Raw genomic sequence first — 23,017 nt, forward strand, 5'->3', positions numbered from 1 at the left:
TACCATGTACATTCTACCATGTACATTCTACCATCAACATTCTACCTTCAACATTCTACCATCTACATTCTACCATCTACATTCTACCTTCAACATTCTACCTTCAACATTCTACCATCTACATTCTACCTTCAACATTCTACCTTCAACGTTCTACCATCTACATTCTACCTTCAACATTCTACCATCTACATTTTACCTTCAACATTCTACCTTCAACATTCTACCTTCAACATACTACCTTCTACATTATACCTTCTACATTCTACCATCTACATTCTACCTTCAACATTTTACCTTCTAGATTCTACCTTCAACATTCTACCTTCTACATTCTACCTTTAACATTCTACCTTCTACATTCTACCATCTACATTCTACCTTCAACATTCTACCTTCTACATTCTACCTTCAACATTCTACCTTCAACATTCTACCTTCTACATTCTACTTTCAACATTCTACCTTCAACATTCTACCTTCTACATTCTACCTTCAACATACTACCTTCTACATTCTACCTTTAACATTCTACCTTCTACATTCTACCTTCTACATTCTACCTTCAACATTCTACTTTTAACATTCTACCTTCATTATTCTACAATTTACATTCTACCTTCAACATTCTACCATCTACATTCTACCATGTACATTCTTTCATCAACATTCTACCTTCAACATTCTACCATCTACATTCTACCATCTACATTCTACCTTCAACATTCCACCTTCAACATTCTACCTTCAACATTCTACCATCTACATTCTACCATCTACATTCTACCTTCAACATTCTACCTTCAACATTCTACCATCTACATTCTACCTTCTACATTCTACCATCTACATTCTACCTTAAACATTCTACCTTCAACATTCTACCTTTAACAATCTACCATCTACATTCTGCCTTCAACATTCTACCTTCAACGTTCTACCATCTACATTCTACCTTCAACATTCTACATTCAACATTTTACCATCTACATTCTACCTTCTACTATCTACCTTCTACATTCTACCTTCAACATTCTACCTTCATTATTTCACCTTCAACATTCTACCTACAATATTCTACCATCTACATTCTACCTTCAACATTTCACCTTCAGCATTCTACCATCTACATTCTACCTTCAACATTCTACCTTTAACATTCTACCTTCAACATTCCACCTTTAAAATTCTACCTTCAACATTCTACCATCTACATTCTACCTTCTACTATCTACCTTCTACATTCTACCTTCAACATTCTACCTTCAACATTCTACCATCTACATTCTACCTTCATTATTCTACGTTCAACATTCTACCATCTACATTCTACCTTCTACATTCTACCTTCAACATTCTACCTTTAACATTCTACCTTCAACATTCCACCTTAAACATTCTACCTTTAAAATTCTACCTTCAACATTCTACCATCTACATTCTACCTTCTACTATCTACCTTCTACATTCTACCTTCAACATTCTACCTTCAACATTCTACCATCTACATTCTACCTTCATTATTCTACGTTCAACATTCTACCATCTACATTCTACCTTCAACATTTTACCTTCAACATTCTACCTTCAAAATTCTACCATCTACATTCTACCTTTTACATTCTACCATCTACATTCTACCTACAACATTCTACCTTAAAATTCTACCATCTACATTCTACCTTCAACATTCTACCTTCAACATTCTACCTTTAACATTCTACCTTTAACATTCTACCTTCAACATTATACCTTCAACATTATACCTTCAACGTTCTACTTTCAACATTATACCCTTAACATTCTACCTTAAACATTCTACCGTCCACATTCTACCTTCTACATTCTACATTCTACCTTCAACATTCTACCTTCACCATTCTACCTTCACCATTCTACCTTTTACATTGTACCTTCTACATTCTACCTTTTACATTCTACCATCTACATTCTACCTACAACATTCTACCTTAAAATTCTACCATCTACATTCTACCTTTAACATTCTACCTTCAACATTCTACCTTTAACATTCTACCTTTAACATTCTACCTTCAACATTATACCTTCAACGTTCTACTTGCAACATTCTACCCTTAACATTCTACCTTAAACATTCTACCGTCCACATTCTACCTTCTACATTCTACTTTCTACCTTCAACATTCTACCTTCACCATTCTACCTTCTACATTGTACCTTCTACATTCTGCCCTCTACATTCTACCTTTAACATTCTACCTTCTACATTCTACATTCTACCTTCAACATTCAACATTCTACCCTTAACATTCTACCTTCAACATTCTACCGTCCACATTCTACCTTCTACATTCTACCTTCTACATTCTACCTTCAACATTCTACCTTCACCATTCTACCTTCTACATTCTACCTTCAACATTCTACCTTCAACATTCTACCTTCTACATTGTACCGTCTACATTCTACCCTCTACATTCTACCTTCAACATTCTACCATCTACATTCTACCTTCAACATTCTACCTTCTACATTCTACCATCATTATTCTACCTTCTACATTCTACTTTCAACATTCTACCTTCAACATTCTACCTTCTACATTCTACCTTCAACATTCTACCTTCTACATTCTACCTTCAACATTTTACCTTCTACATTCTACCTTCAACATTCTACCTTCTACATTCTAACTTCAACATTCTATCTTTAACATTATACCTTCAACATTCTACCTTCAACATTCTACCATCACCATTCTACCTTTTACATTGTACCTTTGACATTCTACCATGTACATTCTACCATCAACATTCTACCTTTAACATTCTACCATCTACATTCTACCATCTACATTCTACCTTCAACATTCTACCTTCAACATTCTACCATCTACATTCTACCTTCAACATTCTACCTTCAACGTTCTACCATCTACATTCTACCTTCAACATTCTACCATCTACATTTTACCTTCAACATTCTACCTTCAACATTCTACCTTCAACATACTACCTTCTACATTATACCTTCTACATTCTACCATCTACATTCTACCTTCAACATTTTACCTTCTAGATTCTACCTTCAACATTCTACCTTCTACATTCTACCTTCAACATTCTACCTTCTACATTCTACCCTCTACATTCTACCTTCAACATTCTACCTTCTACATTCTACCTTCAACATTCTACCTTCTACATTCTACCTTCAACATTCTACCTTCAACATTCTACCTTCTACATTCTACCTTCTACATTCTACCTTCAACATTCTACCTTCAACATTCTACCTTCTACATTCTACTTTCAACATTCTACCTTCAACATTCTACCTTCTACATTCTACCTTCAACATACTACCTTCTACATTCTACCTTTAACATTCTACCTTCTACATTCTACCTTCTACATTCTACCTTCAACATTCTACTTTTAACATTCTACCTTCATTATTCTACAATTTACATTCTACCTTCAACATTCTACCATCTACATTCTACCATGTACATTCTTTCATCAACATTCTACCTTCAACATTCTACCATCTACATTCTACCATCTACATTCTACCTTCAACATTCTACCTTCAACATTCCACCTTCAACATTCTACCTTTAACATTCTACCATCTACATTCTACCTTCAACATTCTACCATTTACATTCTACCTTCTACATTCTACCATCTAAATTCTACCTTAAACATTCTACCTTCAACATTCTACCTTTAACATTCTACCTTCAACATTCTACTTTTAACAATCTACCATCTACATTCTGCCTTCAACATTCTACCTTCAACGTTCTACCATCTACATTCTACCTTCAACATTCTACATTCAACATTTTACCATCTACATTCTACCTTCAACATTCTACCTTTACATTCTACCTTCATTATTCCACCTTCAACATTCTACCTACAACATTCTACCATCTACATTCTACCTTCAACATTTCACCTTCAGCATTCTACCATCTACATTCTACCTTTAACATTCTACTTTCAACATTCTACCATCTACATTCTACCTTTAACATTCTACCTTCAACATTCCACCTTAAACATTCTACCTTCAACATTCTACCTTCTACTATCTACCTTCTACATTCTACCTTCAACATTCTACCTTCAACATTCTACCATCTACATTCTACCTTCATTATTCTACGTTCAACATTCTACCATCTACATTCTACCTTCAACATTTTACCTTCAACATTCTACCTTCAAAATTCTACCATCTACATTCTACCTTTTACATTCTACCATCTACATTCTACCTACAACATTCTACCTTAAAATTCTACCATCTACATTCTACCTTCAACATTCTACCTTCAACATTCTACCTTTAACATTCTACCTTTAACATTCTACCTTCAACATTCTACCTTCAACGTTCTACTTTCAGCATTCTACCCTTAACATTCTACCTTAAACATTCTACCGTCCACATTCTACCTTCTACATTCTACATTCTACCTTCAACATTCTACCTTCACCATTCTACCTTTTACATTGTACCTTCTACATTCTACCTTTTACATTCTACCATCTACATTCTACCTACAACATTCTACCTTAAAATTCTACCATCTACATTCTACCTTCAACATTCTACCTTCAACATTCTACCTTTAACATTCTACCTTTAACATTCTACCTTTAACATTCTACCTTCAACATTCTACTTTCAACATTCTACCCTTAACATTCTACCTTAAACATTCTACCGTCCACATTCTACCTTCTACATTCTACATTCTACCTTCAACATTCTACCTTCACCATTCTACCTTCTACATTGTACCTTCTACATTCTGCCCTCTACATTCTACCTTTAACATTCTACCTTCTACATTCTACATTCTACCTTCAACATTCAACATTCTACCCTTAACATTCTACCTTCAACATTCTACCGTCCACATTCTACCTTCTACATTCTACCTTCTACATTCTACCTTCAACATTCTACCTTCAACATTCTACCTTCAACATTCTACCATCTACATTCTACCTTCAACATTGTACCATCTACATTCTACCTTCAACATTCTACCTTCAACATTCTACCTTCTACATTGTACCTTCTACATTCTACCCTCTACATTCTACCTTCAACATTCTACCATCTACATTCTACTTTCAACATTCTACCTTCAACATTCTACCTTCTACATTCTACCTTCAACATTCTACCTTCTACATTCTACCTTCAACATTCTACCTTCTACATTCTACCTTCTACATTCTACCTTCTACATTCTAACTTCAACATTCTATCTTTAACATTCTACCTTCAACATTCTACCTTCAACATTCTACCATCTACATTCTACCTTTAACATTCTACCATCTACATTCTACCATGTACATTCTACCATCTACATTCTACCATGTACATTCTACCATCAACATTCTACCTTCAACATTCTACCATCTACATTCTACCTTCAACATTCTACCTTCAACGTTCTACCATCTACATTCTACCTTCAACATCCTACCTTCAACATCCTACCTTCAACATTTTACCATCTACATTCTACCTTTAACATTCTACCATCTACATTCTACCTTCAACATTCTACCTTCAATGTTCTACCATCTACATTCTACCTTCAACATTCTACCTTCAACATTTTACCATGTACATTCTACCATCAACATTCTACCTTCAACATTCTACCATCTACATTCTACCATCTACATTCTACCTTCAACATTCTACCTTCAACATTCTACCATCTACATTCTACCTTCAACATTCTACCTTACACGTTCTACCATCTACATTCTACCTTCAACATTCTACCGTCTACATTTTACCTTCAACATTCTACCTTCAACATTCTACCTTCAACATACTACCTTCTACATTATACCTTCTACATTCTATCATCTACATTCTACCTTCAACATTTTACCTTCTAGATTCTACCTTCAACATTCTACCTTCTACATTCTACCTTCAACATTCTACCTTCTACATTCTACCATCTACATTCTACCTTCAACATTCTACCTTCTACATTCTACCTTCAACATTCTACCTTCTACATTCTACCTTCAACATTCTACCTTCAACATTCTACCTTCTACATTCCACTTTCAACATTCTACCTTACACATTCTACCTTTTACATTCTACCTTCAACATACTACCTTCTACATTCTACCTTTAACATTCTACCTTTTACATTCTACCTTCTACATTCTACCTTCAACATTCTACTTTTAACATTCTACCTTCATTATTCTACAATTTACATTCTACCTTCAACATTCTACCATCTACATTCTACCATGTACATTCTTTCATCAACATTCTACCTTCAACATTCTACCATCTACATTCTACCATCTACATTCTACCTTCAACATTCTACCTTCAACATTCCACCTTCAACATTCTACCTTCAACATTCTACCATCTACATTCTACCATCTACATTCTACCTTCAACATTCTACCCTCAACATTCTACCATCTACATTCTACCTTCTACATTCTACCATCTACATTCTACCTTAAACATTCTACCTTCAACATTCTACCTTTAACATTCTACCTTCAACATTCTACCTTTAACAATCTACCATCTACATTCTGCCTTCAACATTCTACCTTCAACGTTCTACCATCTACATTCTACCTTCAACATTCTACATTCAACATTTTACCATCTACATTCTACCTTCAACATTCTACCTTTACATTCTACCTTCATTATTCCACCTTCAACATTCTACCTACAACATTCTACCATCTACATTCTACCATCTACATTCTACCTTCAACATTCTACCTTCAACATTCCACCTTCAACATTCTACCTTTAACATTCTACCATCTACATTCTACCATCTACATTCTACCTTCAACATTCTACCTTCAACATTCTACCATCTACATTCTACCTTCTACATTCTACCATCTACATTCTACCTTAAACATTCTACCTTTAACATTCTACCTTTTACATTCTACCTTCAACATTCTACCTTTAACAATCTACCATCTACATTCTGCCTTCAACATTCTACCTTCAACGTTCTACCATCTACATTCTACCTTCAACATTCTACATTCAACATTTTACCATCTACATTCTACCTTCAACATTCTACCTTTACATTCTACCTTCATTATTCCACCTTCAACATTCTACCTACAACATTCTACCATCTACATTCTACCTTCAACATTTCACCTTCAGCATTCTACCATCTACATTCTACCTTTAACATTCTACCTTCAACATTTTACCATCTACATTCTACCTTCTACATTCTACCTTCAACATTCCACCTTTAACATTCTACCTTCAACATTCTACCTTTAAAATTCTACCTTCAACATTCTACCATCTACATTCTACCTTCTACTATCTACCTTCTACATTCTACCTTCAACATTCTACCTTCAACATTCTACAATCTACATTCTACCTTCATTATTCTACGTTCAACATTCTACCATCTACATTCTACCTTCAACATTTTACCTTCAACATTCTACCTTCAACATTCTACCTTTAACTTTCTACCTTAAACATTCTACCTTCAACATTATACCTTCAACGTTCTTCCTTCAACATTCTACATTTAATTTTCTATCATCTACATTCTACCTTTAACATTCTACCTTCAACATTCTACCTTCAACATTCTACCATCTACATTCTACCTTCTACATTCTACCACCTACATTCTACCTTTAACATTCTACCTTCAACATTCTACCTTCAACATTCTACCTTCTACATTCTACCTTCTACATTCTACCATCTACATTCTACCTTCTACATTCTACCTTCAACATTCTACCTTCAACATTCTACCTTCTACATTCACCTTCAACATTCTACCATCTACATTATACCATCTACATTCTACCTTCAACATTCTACCTTCAACATTCTACCATCTAAATAATACCTTTTCCATTCTACCATCTACATTCTACCTTCAACATTCTACCTTCAAAATTCTATACCATCTACATTATACCATCTACATTCTACCTTCAACATTCTACCTTCAATATTCTACCTTCAACATTCTACGTTTAAAATTCCACCTTCAACATTCTACCTTCAACATTCTACCATCTACATTTTACCTTCAACATTCTACCTTCAACATTCTACCTTTAACATACTACCTTCTACATTCTACCTTCTACATTCTACCTTCTACATTCTACCTTCAATATTCTACCTTCAACATTCTACCATCTACATTCTACCTTCAACATTCTACCTTCAATATTCTACCTTTAACATTCTACGTTTAAAATTCCACCTTCAACATTCTACCTTCAACATTCTACCATCTACATTCTACCTTCAACATTCTACCTTCAACATTCTACCTTCAACATTGCACCTTTAACATTCTACCTTCAACATTCTATCTTTAAAATTCCACCTTCAACATTCTACCTTTAACATTCTACCTTCAACATTCTACCTTCAACATTCTACCTTCAACATTCTACCTTCAACATTCTAACTTTAACATTCTACCTTCAACATTCTACCTTCAACATTCTACCTTCAACATTCTACCATCTACATTCTACCTTCAACATTCTACCTTTTACATTCTACCTTTAACATTCTACCATCTACATTCTACCTTTTACATTCTACCATCTACATTCTACCTACAACATTCTACCTTAAAATTCTACCATCTACATTCTACCTTCAACATTCTACCTTTAACATTCTACCTTTAACATTCTACCATCTACATTCTACCATCTACATTCTACCTTCTACATTCTACCTTCAACATTCTACCATCTACATTCTACCATCTACATTCTACCTTCTACATTCTACCTTCAACATTCTACCTTCAACATTCTACCTTCAACATTCTACCATCTACATTCTACCTTCAACATTCTACCTTCTACATTGTACCTTCTACATTCTACCATCTACATTCTACCTTCAACAATCTACCTTCTACATTCTACCATCTACATTCTACCATGTACATTCTTTTATCAACATTCTACCTTCAACATGCTACCTTTAAAATTCTACCTTCAACATTCTACCATCTACATTCTACCTCCTACATTCTACCTTCTACATTCTACCTTCAACATTCTACCTTCAACATTCTACCTTCAGCATTCTACCTTCATTATTCTACATTCAACATTCTACCATCTACCTTCAACATTTTACCTTCAACATTCTACCTTCAACATTCTACCTTTAACTTTCTACCTTAAACATTCTACCTTCAACATTCTACCTTTAACGTTCTACTTTCAACATTCTACCTTTAATATTCTATCTACATTCTACCTTTAACATTCTACTTACAACATTCTACTTTTAACATTCTACCATCTACATTCTACCTTCTACATTCTACCTTCAACATTATACCTTCAACATTCTACCTTCTACATTCTACCTTTTACATTCTACCATCTACATTCTACCTTCAACATTCTACCTTCAAAATTCTACCATCTACATTGTACCTTCAACATTCTATCTTCTACATTCTACCTTCAACATTCTACCTTCAACATTCTACCTTCTACATTCTACCTTTTACATTCTACCATCTACATTCTACCTTCAACATTCTACCTTCAAAATTCTACCATCTACATTCTACCTTCAACATTCTACCTTCAATATTCTACCTTCAACATTCTACGTTTAAAATTCCACCTTCAACATTCTACCTTCAACAATCTACCATCTACATTCTACCTTCAACATTCTACCTTCAACATTCTACCTTCAACATTGCACCTTTAACATTCTACCTTCAACATTCTACCTTTAAAATTCTACCATCTACATTCTACCTTCAACATTCTAACTTCAATATTCTACCTTCAACATTCTACGTTTAAAATTCCACCTTCAACATTCTACCTTCAACATTCTACCATCTACATTCTACCTTCAACATTCTACCTTCAACATTCTACCTTCAACATTGCACCTTTAACATTCTACCTTCAACATTCTACCTTCAACATTCTACCATCTACATTCTACCTTCAACATTCTACCATCTACATTCTACCTTTTACATTCTACCATCTACATTCTACCTACAACATTCTACCTTAAAATTCTACCATCTACATTCTACCTTCAACATTCTACCTTCAACATTCTACCTTTAACATTCTACCTTTAACATTCTACCTTCAACATTATACCTTCAACGTTCTACTTTCAACCTTCTACCCTTAACATTCTACCTTAAACATTCTACTGTCCACATTCTACCTTCTACATTCTACATTCTACCTTCAACATTCAACCTTTACCATTCTACCTTCTACATTGTACCTTCTACATTCTACCTTTTACATTCTACCATCTACATTCTACCTACAACATTCTACCTTAAAATTCTACCATCTACATTCTACCTTCAACATTCTACCTTTAACATTCTACCTTTAACATTCTACCTTCAACATTATACCTTCAACGTTCTACTTTCAACATTCTACCCTTAACATTCTACCTTAAACATTCTACCGTCCACATTCTACCTTCTACATTCTACATTCTACCTTCAACATTCTACCTTCACCATTCTACCTTCTACATTGTACCTACTACATTCTGCCTTCAACATTCTACCTTCAACATTGCACCTTTAACATTCTACCTTCAACAATCTACCTTCAACATTCTACCTTCAACATTCTACCTTCTACATTCTACCTTCAACATTCTACCTTCTACATTCTACCTTCAACATTCTACCTTCAACATTCTACCTTCTACTTTCAACATTCTACCTTCAACATTCTACCTTCTACATTCTACCTTCAACATACTACCTTCTACATTCTACCTTTAACATTCTACCTTCTACATTCTACCTTCTACATTCTACCTTCAACATTCTACCTTCAACATTCTACCTTCAACATTGCACCTTTAACATTCTACCTTCAACATTCTATCTTTAAAATTCCACCTTCAACATTCTACCTTTAACATTCTACCTTCAACATTCTACCTTCAACATTCTACCTTCAACATTCTACCTTCAACATTCTACCTTCAACATTCTAACTTTAACATTCTACCTTCAACATTCTACCTTCAACATTCTACCTTCAACATTCTACCATCTACATTCTACCTTCAACATTCTACCTTTTACATTCTACCTTTAACATTCTACCATCTACATTCTACCTTTTACATTCTACCATCTACATTCTACCTACAACATTCTACCTTAAAATTCTACCATCTACATTCTACCTTCAACATTCTACCTTTAACATTCTACCTTTAACATTCTACCATCTACATTCTACCATCTACATTCTACCTTCTACATTCTACCTTCAACATTCTACCATCTACATTCTACCATCTACATTCTACCTTCTACATTCTACCTTCAACATTCTACCTTCAACATTCTACCTTCAACATTCTACCATCTACATTCTACCTTCAACATTCTACCTTCTACATTGTACCTTCTACATTCTACCCTCTACATTCTACCTTCAACATTCTACCATCTACATTCTACCTTCAACATTCTACCTTCTACATTCTACCATCTACATTCTACCATGTACATTCTTTTATCAACATTCTACCTTCAACATGCTACCTTTAAAATTCTACCTTCAACATTCTACCATCTACATTCTACCTCCTACATTCTACCTTCTACATTCTACCTTCAACATTCTACCTTCAACATTCTACCTTCAGCATTCTACCTTCATTATTCTACATTCAACATTCTACCATCTACCTTCAACATTTTACCTTCAACATTCTACCTTCAACATTCTACCTTTAACTTTCTACCTTAAACATTCTACCTTCAACATTCTACCTTTAACGTTCTACTTTCAACATTCTACCTTTAATATTCTATCATCTACATTCTACCTTTAACATTCTACTTACAACATTCTACTTTTAACATTCTACCATCTACATTCTACCTTCTACATTCTACCTTCAACATTATACCTTCAACATTCTACCTTCTACATTCTACCTTTTACATTCTACCATCTACATTCTACCTTCAACATTCTACCTTCAAAATTCTACCATCTACATTGTACCTTCAACATTCTATCTTCTACATTCTACCTTCAACATTCTACCTTCAACATTCTACCTTCTACATTCTACCTTTTACATTCTACCATCTACATTCTACCTTCAACATTCTACCTTCAAAATTCTACCATCTACATTCTACCTTCAACATTCTACCTTCAATATTCTACCTTCAACATTCTACGTTTAAAATTCCACCTTCAACATTCTACCTTCAACAATCTACCATCTACATTCTACCTTCAACATTCTACCTTCAACATTCTACCTTCAACATTGCACCTTTAACATTCTACCTTCAACATTCTACCTTTAAAATTCTACCATCTACATTCTACCTTCAACATTCTAACTTCAATATTCTACCTTCAACATTCTACGTTTAAAATTCCACCTTCAACATTCTACCTTCAACATTCTACCATCTACATTCTACCTTCAACATTCTACCTTCAACATTCTACCTTCAACATTGCACCTTTAACATTCTACCTTCAACATTCTACCTTCAACATTCTACCATCTACATTCTACCTTCAACATTCTACCATCTACATTCTACCTTTTACATTCTACCATCTACATTCTACCTACAACATTCTACCTTAAAATTCTACCATCTACATTCTACCTTCAACATTCTACCTTCAACATTCTACCTTTAACATTCTACCTTTAACATTCTACCTTCAACATTATACCTTCAACGTTCTACTTTCAACCTTCTACCCTTAACATTCTACCTTAAACATTCTACTGTCCACATTCTACCTTCTACATTCTACATTCTACCTTCAACATTCAACCTTTACCATTCTACCTTCTACATTGTACCTTCTACATTCTACCTTTTACATTCTACCATCTACATTCTACCTACAACATTCTACCTTAAAATTCTACCATCTACATTCTACCTTCTACATTCTACCTTCTACATTCTACCTTCAACATTCTACCTTCAACATTCTACCTTCAGCATTCTACCTTCATTATTCTACATTCAACATTCTACCATCTACCTTCAACATTTTACCTTCAACATTCTACCTTCAACATTCTACCTTTAACTTTCTACCTTAAACATTCTACCTTCAACATTCTACCTTTAACGTTCTACTTTCAACATTCTACCTTTAATATTCTATCTACATTCTACCTTTAACATTCTACTTACAACATTCTACTTTTAACATTCTACCATCTACATTCTACCTTCTACATTCTACCTTCAACATTATACCTTCAACATTCTACCTTCTACATTCTACCTTTTACATTCTACCATCTACATTCTACCTTCAACATTCTACCTTCAAAATTCTACCATCTACATTGTACCTTCAACATTCTATCTTCTACATTCTACCTTCAACATTCTACCTTCAACATTCTACCTTCTACATTCTACCTTTTACATTCTACCATCTACATTCTACCTTCAACATTCTACCTTCAAAATTCTACCATCTACATTCTACCTTCAACATTCTACCTTCAATATTCTACCTTCAACATTCTACGTTTAAAATTCCACCTTCAACATTCTACCTTCAACAATCTACCATCTACATTCTACCTTCAACATTCTACCTTCAACATTCTACCTTCAACATTGCACCTTTAACATTCTACCTTCAACATTCTACCTTTAAAATTCTACCATCTACATTCTACCTTCAACATTCTAACTTCAATATTCTACCTTCAACATTCTACGTTTAAAATTCCACCTTCAACATTCTACCTTCAACATTCTACCATCTACATTCTACCTTCAACATTCTACCTTCAACATTCTACCTTCAACATTGCACCTTTAACATTCTACCTTCAACATTCTACCTTCAACATTCTACCATCTACATTCTACCTTCAACATTCTACCATCTACATTCTACCTTTTACATTCTACCATCTACATTCTACCTACAACATTCTACCTTAAAATTCTACCATCTACATTCTACCTTCAACATTCTACCTTCAACATTCTACCTTTAACATTCTACCTTTAACATTCTACCTTCAACATTATACCTTCAACGTTCTACTTTCAACCTTCTACCCTTAACATTCTACCTTAAACATTCTACTGTCCACATTCTACCTTCTACATTCTACATTCTACCTTCAACATTCAACCTTTACCATTCTACCTTCTACATTGTACCTTCTACATTCTACCTTTTACATTCTACCATCTACATTCTACCTACAACATTCTACCTTAAAATTCTACCATCTACATTCTACCTTCAACATTCTACCTTTAACATTCTACCTTTAACATTCTACCTTCAACATTATACCTTCAACGTTCTACTTTCAACATTCTACCCTTAACATTCTACCTTAAACATTCTACCGTCCACATTCTACCTTCTACATTCTACATTCTACCTTCAACATTCTACCTTCACCATTCTACCTTCTACATTGTACCTACTACATTCTGCCTTCAACATTCTACCTTCAACATTGCACCTTTAACATTCTACCTTCAACAATCTACCTTCAACATTCTACCTTCAACATTCTACCTTCTACATTCTACCTTCAACATTCTACCTTCTACATTCTACCTTCAACATTCTACCTTCAACATTCTACCTTCTACTTTCAACATTCTACCTTCAACATTCTACCTTCTACATTCTACCTTCAACATACTACCTTCTACATTCTACCTTTAACATTCTACCTTCTACATTCTACCTTCTACATTCTACCTTCAACATTCTACCTTCAACATTCTACCTTCAACATTGCACCTTTAACATTCTACCTTCAACATTCTATCTTTAAAATTCCACCTTCAACATTCTACCTTTAACATTCTACCTTCAACATTCTACCTTCAACATTCTACCTTCAACATTCTACCTTCAACATTCTACCTTCAACATTCTAACTTTAACATTCTACCTTCAACATTCTACCTTCAACATTCTACCTTCAACATTCTACCATCTACATTCTACCTTCAACATTCTACCTTTTACATTCTACCTTTAACATTCTACCATCTACATTCTACCTTTTACATTCTACCATCTACATTCTACCTACAACATTCTACCTTAAAATTCTACCATCTACATTCTACCTTCAACATTCTACCTTTAACATTCTACCTTTAACATTCTACCATCTACATTCTACCATCTACATTCTACCTTCTACATTCTACCTTCAACATTCTACCATCTACATTCTACCATCTACATTCTACCTTCTACATTCTACCTTCAACATTCTACCTTCAACATTCTACCTTCAACATTCTACCATCTACATTCTACCTTCAACATTCTACCTTCTACATTGTACCTTCTACATTCTACCCTCTACATTCTACCTTCAACATTCTACCATCTACATTCTACCTTCAACATTCTACCTTCTACATTCTACCATCTACATTCTACCATGTACATTCTTTTATCAACATTCTACCTTCAACATGCTACCTTTAAAATTCTACCTTCAACATTCTACCATCTACATTCTACCTCCTACATTCTACCTTCTACATTCTACCTTCAACATTCTACCTTCAACATTCTACCTTCAGCATTCTACCTTCATTATTCTACATTCAACATTCTACCATCTACCTTCAACATTTTACCTTCAACATTCTACCTTCAACATTCTACCTTTAACTTTCTACCTTAAACATTCTACCTTCAACATTCTACCTTTAACGTTCTACTTTCAACATTCTACCTTTAATATTCTATCATCTACATTCTACCTTTAACATTCTACTTACAACATTCTACTTTTAACATTCTACCATCTACATTCTACCTTCTACATTCTACCTTCAACATTATACCTTCAACATTCTACCTTCTACATTCTACCTTTTACATTCTACCATCTACATTCTACCTTCAACATTCTACCTTCAAAATTCTACCATCTACATTGTACCTTCAACATTCTATCTTCTACATTCTACCTTCAACATTCTACCTTCAACATTCTACCTTCTACATTCTACCTTTTACATTCTACCATCTACATTCTACCTTCAACATTCTACCTTCAAAATTCTACCATCTACATTCTACCTTCAACATTCTACCTTCAATATTCTACCTTCAACATTCTACGTTTAAAATTCCACCTTCAACATTCTACCTTCAACAATCTACCATCTACATTCTACCTTCAACATTCTACCTTCAACATTCTACCTTCAACATTGCACCTTTAACATTCTACCTTCAACATTCTACCTTTAAAATTCTACCATCTACATTCTACCTTCAACATTCTAACTTCAATATTCTACCTTCAACATTCTACGTTTAAAATTCCACCTTCAACATTCTACCTTCAACATTCTACCATCTACATTCTACCTTCAACATTCTACCTTCAACATTCTACCTTCAACATTGCACCTTTAACATTCTACCTTCAACATTCTACCTTCAACATTCTACCATCTACATTCTACCTTCAACATTCTACCATCTACATTCTACCTTTTACATTCTACCATCTACATTCTACCTACAACATTCTACCTTAAAATTCTACCATCTACATTCTACCTTCAACATTCTACCTTCAACATTCTACCTTTAACATTCTACCTTTAACATTCTACCTTCAACATTATACCTTCAACGTTCTACTTTCAACCTTCTACCCTTAACATTCTACCTTAAACATTCTACTGTCCACATTCTACCTTCTACATTCTACATTCTACCTTCAACATTCAACCTTTACCATTCTACCTTCTACATTGTACCTTCTACATTCTACCTTTTACATTCTACCATCTACATTCTACCTACAACATTCTACCTTAAAATTCTACCATCTACATTCTACCTTCAACATTCTACCTTTAACATTCTACCTTTAACATTCTACCTTCAACATTATACCTTCAACGTTCTACTTTCAACATTCTACCCTTAACATTCTACCTTAAACATTCTACCGTCCACATTCTACCTTCTACATTCTACATTCTACCTTCAACATTCTACCTTCACCATTCTACCTTCTACATTGTACCTACTACATTCTGCCTTCAACATTCTACCTTCAACATTGCACCTTTAACATTCTACCTTCAACAATCTACCTTCAACATTCTACCTTCAACATTCTACCTTCTACATTCTACCTTCAACATTCTACCTTCTACATTCTACCTTCAACATTCTACCTTCAACATTCTACCTTCTACTTTCAACATTCTACCTTCAACATTCTACCTTCTACATTCTACCTTCAACGTACTACCTTCTACATTCTACCTTTAACATTCTACCTTCTACATTCTACCTTCTACATTCTACCTTCAACATTCTACTTTTAACATTCTACCTTCATTATTCTACAATTTACATTCTACCTTCAACATTCTACTATCTACATTCTACCATGTACATTCTTTTATCAACATTCTACCTTCAACATTCTACCATCTACATTCTACCATCTACATTCTACCTTAAAATTCTACCATCTACATTCTACCTTCATTCTACCTTCAACATTCTACCTTTTAACATTCTACCTTTAACATTCTACCTCCAACATTATACCTTCAACGTTCTACTTTCAACATTCTACCCTTAACATTCTACCTTAAACATTCTACCGTCCACATTCTACCTTCTACATTCTACATTCTACCTTCAACATTGTACCTTCACCATTCTACCTTCTACATTGTACCTTCTACATTCTGCCCTCTACATTCTACCTTTAACATTCTACCTTCTACATTCTACATTCTACCTTCAACATTCAACATTCTACCCTTAACATTCTACCTTCAACATTCTACCGTCCACATTCTACCTTCTACATTCTACCTTCTACATTCTACCTTCAACATTCTACCTTCAACATTCTACCATCTACATTCTACCTTCAACATTCTACCATCTACATTCTACCTTCAACATTCTACCTTCAACATTCTACCTTCTACATTGTACCTTCTACATTCTACCCTCTACATTCTACCTTCAACATTCTACCATCTACATTCTACCTTCAACATTCTACCTTCTACATTCTACCATCATTATTCTACCTTCTACATTCTACTTTCAACATTCTACCTTCTACATTCTACCTTCAACATTCTACCTTCTACATTATACCTTTAACATTCTACCTTCTACATTCTACCTTCAACATTCTACTTTCTACATTCTAACTCCAACATTCTATCTTTAACATTCTACCTTCAACATTCTACCTTCAACATTCTACCATCTACATTCTACCTTTAACATTCTACCATCTACATTCTACCATGTACATTCTACCATCAACATTCTACCTTCAACATTCTATTATCTACATTCTACCTTCAACATTCTACCTTCAACGTTCTACCATCTACATTCTACCTTCAACATTCTACCTTCAACATTTTACCATCTACATTCTACCTTTAACATTCTACCATCTACATTCTACCTTCAACATTCTACCTTCAATGTTCTACCATCTACATTCTACCTTCAACATTCTACCTTAAACATTTTACCATGTACATTCTACCATGTACATTCTACCATCAACATTCTACCTTCAACATTCTACCATCTACATTCTACCATCTACATTCTACCTTCAACATTCTACCTTCAACATTCTACCATCTACATTCTACCTTCAACATTCTAGCTTCAACGTTCTACCATCTACATTCTACCTTCAACATTCTACCATCTACATTTTACCTTCAACATTCTACCTTCAACATTCTACCTTCTACATTATACCTTCTACATTCTACCATCTACATTCTACCTTCAACATTTTACCTTCTAGATTCTACCTTCAACATTCTACCTTCTACATTCTACCTTCTACATTCTACCATCTACATTCTACCTTCAACATTCTACCTTCTACATTCTACCTTCAACATTCTACCTTCAACATTCTACCTTCTACATTCTACTTTCAACATTCTACCTTCAACATTCTACCTTCTACATTCTACCTTCAACATACTACCTTCTACATTCTACCTTTAACATTCTACCTTCTACATTCTACCTTCTACATTCTACCTTCAACATTCTACTTTTAACATTCTACCTTCATTATTCTACAATTTACATTCTACCTTCAACATTCTACCATCTACATTCTACCATGTACATTCTTTCATCAACATTCTACCTTCAACATTCTACCATCTACATTCTACCATCTACATTCTACCTTCAACATTCTACCTTCAACATTCCACCTTCAACATTCTACCTTCAACATTCCACCTTCAACATTCTACCTTCAACATTCTACCATCTACATTCTACCATCTACATTCTACCTTCAACATTCTACCTTCAACATTCTACCATCTACATTCTACCTTCTACATTCTACCATCTACATTCTACCATCTACATTCTACCTTCAACATTCTACCTTTAACATTCTACCTTCAACATTCTACCTTTAACAATCTACCATCTACATTCTACCTTCAACATTTCACCTTCAGCATTCTACCATCTACATTCTACCTTCTACATTCTACCTTCAACATTCTACCTTTAACATTCTACCTTCAACATTCCACCTTTAAAATTCTACCTTCAACATTCTACCATCTACATTCTACCTTCTACTATCTACCTTCTACATTCTACCTTCAACATTCTACCTTCAACATTCTACCATCTACATTCTACCTTCATTATTCTACGTTCAACATTCTACCATCTACATTCTACCTTCTACATTCTACCTTCAACATTCTACCTTTAACATTCTACCTTCAACATTCTACCTTCAACATTATACCTTCAACGTTCTACTTTCAACCTTCTACCCTTAACATTCTACCTTAAACATTCTACTGTCCACATTCTACCTTCTACATTCTACATTCTACCTTCAACATTCAACCTTTACCATTCTACCTTCTACATTGTACCTTCTACATTCTACCTTTTACATTCTACCATCTACATTCTACCTACAACATTCTACCTTAAAATTCTACCATCTACATTCTACCTTCAACATTCTACCTTTAACATTCTACCTTTAACATTCTACCTTCAACATTATACCTTCAACGTTCTACTTTCAACATTCTACCGTCCACATTCTACCTTCTACATTCTACATTCTACCTTCAACATTCTACCTTCACCATTCTACCTTCTACATTGTACCTACTACATTCTGCCTTCAACATTCTACCTTCAACATTGCACCATTAACATTCTACCTTCAACAATCTACCTTCAACATTCTACCTTCAACATTCTACCTTCTACATTCTACCTTCAACATTCTACCTTCTACATTCTACCTTCAACATTCTACCTTCAACATTCTACCTTCTACATTCTACTTTCAACATTCTACCTTCAACATTCTACCTTCTACATTCTACCTTCAACATACTACCTTCTACATTCTACCTTTAACATTCTACCTTCTACATTCTACCTTCTACATTCTACCTTCAACATTCTACTTTTAACATTCTACCTTCATTATTCTACAATTTACATTCTACCTTCAACATTCTACTATCTACATTCTACCATGTACATTCTTTTATCAACATTCTACCTTCAACATTCTACCATCTACATTCTACCATCTACATTCTACCTTAAAATTCTACCATCTACATTCTACCTTCATTCTACCTTCAACATTCTACCTTTTAACATTCTACCTTTAACATTCTACCTCCAACATTATACCTTCAACGTTCTACTTTCAACATTCTACCCTTAACATTCTACCTTAAACATTCTACCGTCCACATTCTACCTTCTACATTCTACATTCTACCTTCAACATTGTACCTTCACCATTCTACCTTCTACATTGTACCTTCTACATTCTGCCCTCTACATTCTACCTTTAACATTCTACCTTCTACATTCTACATTCTACCTTCAACATTCAACATTCTACCCTTAACATTCTACCTTCAACATTCTACCGTCCACATTCTACCTTCTACATTCTACCTTCTACATTCTACCTTCAACATTCTACCTTCAACATTCTACCATCTACATTCTACCTTCAACATTCTACCATCTACATTCTACCTTCAACATTCTACCTTCAACATTCTACCTTCTACATTGTACCTTCTACATTCTACCCTCTACATTCTACCTTCAACATTCTACCATCTACATTCTACCTTCAACATTCTACCTTTTACATTCTACCATCTACATTCTACCTACAACATTCTACCTTAAAATTCTACCATCTACATTCTACCTTCAACATTCTACCTTTAACATTCTACCTTTAACATTCTACCTTCAACATTATACCTTCAACGTTCTACTTTCAACATTCTACCCTTAACATTCTACCTTAAACATTCTACCGTCCACATTCTACCTTCTACATTCTACATTCTACCTTCAACATTCTACCTTCACCATTCTACCTTCTACATTGTACCTACTACATTCTGCCTTCAACATTCTACCTTCAACATTGCACCTTTAACATTCTACCTTCAACAATCTACCTTCAACATTCTACCTTCAACATTCTACCTTCTACATTCTACCTTCAACATTCTACCTTCTACATTCTACCTTCAACATTCTACCTTCAACATTCTACCTTCTACTTTCAACATTCTACCTTCAACATTCTACCTTCTACATTCTACCTTCAACATACTACCTTCTACATTCTACCTTTAACATTCTACCTTCTACATTCTACCTTCTACATTCTACCTTCAACATTCTACCTTCAACATTCTACCTTCAACATTGCACCTTTAACATTCTACCTTCAACATTCTATCTTTAAAATTCCACCTTCAACATTCTACCTTTAACATTCTACCTTCAACATTCTACCTTCAACATTCTACCTTCAACATTCTACCTTCAACATTCTACCTTCAACATTCTAACTTTAACATTCTACCTTCAACATTCTACCTTCAACATTCTACCTTCAACATTCTACCATCTACATTCTACCTTCAACATTCTACCTTTTACATTCTACCTTTAACATTCTACCATCTACATTCTACCTTTTACATTCTACCATCTACATTCTACCTACAACATTCTACCTTAAAATTCTACCATCTACATTCTACCTTCAACATTCTACCTTTAACATTCTACCTTTAACATTCTACCATCTACATTCTACCATCTACATTCTACCTTCTACATTCTACCTTCAACATTCTACCATCTACATTCTACCATCTACATTCTACCTTCTACATTCTACCTTCAACATTCTACCTTCAACATTCTACCTTCAACATTCTACCATCTACATTCTACCTTCAACATTCTACCTTCTACATTGTACCTTCTACATTCTACCCTCTACATTCTACCTTCAACATTCTACCATCTACATTCTACCTTCAACATTCTACCTTCTACATTCTACCATCTACATTCTACCATGTACATTCTTTTATCAACATTCTACCTTCAACATGCTACCTTTAAAATTCTACCTTCAACATTCTACCATCTACATTCTACCTCCTACATTCTACCTTCTACATTCTACCTTCAACATTCTACCTTCAACATTCTACCTTCAGCATTCTACCTTCATTATTCTACATTCAACATTCTACCATCTACCTTCAACATTTTACCTTCAACATTCTACCTTCAACATTCTACCTTTAACTTTCTACCTTAAACATTCTACCTTCAACATTCTACCTTTAACGTTCTACTTTCAACATTCTACCTTTAATATTCTATCATCTACATTCTACCTTTAACATTCTACTTACAACATTCTACTTTTAACATTCTACCATCTACATTCTACCTTCTACATTCTACCTTCAACATTATACCTTCAACATTCTACCTTCTACATTCTACCTTTTACATTCTACCATCTACAT

Source organism: Trichomycterus rosablanca, chromosome 4, assembly GCF_030014385.1.
Source record: "Trichomycterus rosablanca isolate fTriRos1 chromosome 4, fTriRos1.hap1, whole genome shotgun sequence".
NCBI classification, from domain to species: domain Eukaryota; kingdom Metazoa; phylum Chordata; class Actinopteri; order Siluriformes; family Trichomycteridae; genus Trichomycterus; species Trichomycterus rosablanca.